General features: G+C 39.0%; 1 long non-coding RNA gene across 1 annotated transcript; it reads left to right on the forward strand.

Moving 5' to 3' along the window:
* Positions 1-215: 215 nt before the first annotated feature.
* LOC131684283 (uncharacterized) lies at positions 216-1,288 on the forward strand. Its single transcript, XR_009304635.1, has 2 exons — positions 216-944; positions 1,015-1,288. It is a non-coding gene; the product is annotated as an uncharacterized LOC131684283 (long non-coding RNA).
* Positions 1,289-2,651: the final 1,363 nt, after the last annotated feature.

Here is a 2,651-nt window from a genome sequence, read left to right on the forward strand (position 1 = left end):
TTTTATTTCATTTATTATTCTGGATTAGCTTCAGTTTTACTTTCAATCTAAAAGTAGGCGTAGGTTGTTTTTTGCTAAGAGCGGAACACTCTTACTTTTACCAATATTTTTTTTCTCTGTGTGGGTCAAATCTCGAGTGGGTTTTCAATCAGGTGTAAGTCACCAAATGTAAACAAAGCGAGTTTTTGGTGCATGTGTTTTAAAAAATCGCAAAAGTCCTCCTAATTTAGCTAATTATAATTGATTACTAAAGATGTTTGAAGTTATTTTTGCAAACCGACAAAACTTTCCTGTTCACACTTTTCAGAATTATTGCGGATACGCCACATTGATAACGAACCGATGTATCTGTCAAATTGACCAGCTGGTAGCTGTGCAGAAAGTGCAGATACGTAAGCGAAGTATAAAAGTTTTGCACCTAGTCGAACTTCGTTACTAAAATGTATACAAACGCGAGTGAGTATTTTGTTATCGGTTACTTCTGTACTTTCCGTACGAGTACATTTACCCGAAGCAGTACGCGTACACATGCTGGAGCTGAAACGAACTTTCGGTGTAAAAGTGTCCTGTGAAGATGTTCTCGAGGATGAGTAATACGATCACCATGCTCTGCACTTTGTTCGTAAGCTGACCTACTGTTCGCGTACCGTGCTGGAGGTCTAAATAATTATCGCTGAACTCATATGTACTACGGGAATGAGATAGGCGTGATGCCACATATCACGGGGTTGATTTTTAGTTCGCGAAATAAATGCAATGTGCGACGGAAATATTGTCGATGCCAAGTGCTCCGGTATGACGGCCCTATACCCAGAAGCGAAACTCAACGGAAGCGTTTATTGTGGAGACTGGTACCTCACGAAGCTTTCCAAAAGGATTGAAAGGAGCCTAAAATACCGCTGGGGGTTCATTCGATTGATGATTTGAACGACTTTGGAGTTGTGGTTAGTAGTGAATGTCATGGATATGTTGAAAGAGCGATGTTAACGGGTTGTTTTATACGTTTTTTTTCAGATCAATCAGGCGCAGCTGGCCGTTTATTGCATGTTTCTAAAGAAATATTTTTAAATTAAAAAATATGATATTTTGGTCGGAGCATTGTTTTCTTTGAACTCTAAGGCCCGATTTCTTCACCCTCGCTTAACTTCTAAACCCAGTACACCAGTATATTTAAACCTGGCTTAAGCGTTAAGCGAGGGTAAAGAAATCGGCCTTAAGAGGAATAGTAGAGAGTGTTACCTGTTCAAGTGATGATGCGAATAGAATTAAAATAAAATTGTGTCTGTGATGTTATTGTTTTATTAGTTTTTCTCTATTGTATGTCTATTCATATTGAAACGAAAATATATTGTGGATAATTCACTTTAACATGGTTACTAAAAAAGAAGTACAGAAGTTTCGACGTGTGGCGATATGAAATACTTTAGTCAAGCTGTAGGCTCGACTGCGATTTTGGAGTATTTATTTCTTGGAAGGATGTGTTCCAGTTTGAAGTAGAAATGATTTGTTCATATATATCCTTGTTCAATTTAATGAGAAGAATATGTTCAAGCGTGTCCTCTGCCAATGTGGAACGATGGGGTGAAAGTATTAACGCCAAGGCACTAAACGATCTCTCTACTGTACATTGGGTGGCGGGAACGGACATCACCACAGATGCTACAGCGGATAGTTCAGGGTGGCTCGTTTTTCGCTTCATCCAATGATCCCATACGTCGTATTTGGTACATTGACGTTGCTCAGCTTGGAGTGCTTGTAACTGCTGTTGGAATGTTGTGTTTGAAGTAACAGTAGTAAGCGACCCACCAAACATCGCGGTAATAAAATTATCGCTTTCATCGGACACTACAGACGTGTTTCTAGAACATGTCGGCTGAACTGAATAGTGAGGATCCAGTTTCTCAATTCTCTCCCACGTTTGTACAACGAATCTCTGGTAGTGGAAAACTATATAAAATGACAATTTTAAATAATGAATGGTTAATTAAATACCTGAATGTGATCTTTCTCGTCACCAGTAAATATGTTCGAATTGACATAATTGAAACGGGGGTAGAGGTATATGGCCATTTTAAAAGCCATAGAAGCTCGGAGATTTTCAAGTCGGGATGTTAAAGCTTCTGTTAATTCGCGAGCAAACGGATTATTTTCCAACTTTCCAACAGAACATATGGTCATCAGCCATTCCATATAGAAGTCGCTCAGTGATGTGTGCGTTTCCTGCAGCTTTTTCGCGCAGATATAGCATGGCTTGAAGGCTTCCAAATAATTCTGGATAAAATCCCAGCTCAACGAAAGATCTAGGAAACATTAAAACAAACATTTTAGTAATTCACTAACCACTGGGCACTGTATATCAGGTAAATTTTACCTAGTTCAGAGAATTCTTCGGCAAGTTGGGAGAAGAACATTTTCTGATCCATAAAACATTCCAACATTTTGTAAATGCCTCCCCATCTAGTTTGGCACCACACCGGAGGATATTTGGCTTGATGATAATCGAAAGATGTTTTGTACTTTACGTTTTTGCAACGCTTGGCAACCTCCGTAATATTCTTGATCATGTCATTGCTTTTGTTTACTACATCAAGGATGGCAAGTTGCAGAGTATGAACTGCACACCTTATCATATTCAAATTGTCCCGGGCTTG

The sequence above is a fragment of the Topomyia yanbarensis genome, chromosome 2, assembly GCF_030247195.1.
Source record: "Topomyia yanbarensis strain Yona2022 chromosome 2, ASM3024719v1, whole genome shotgun sequence".
NCBI lineage: Eukaryota > Metazoa > Arthropoda > Insecta > Diptera > Culicidae > Topomyia > Topomyia yanbarensis.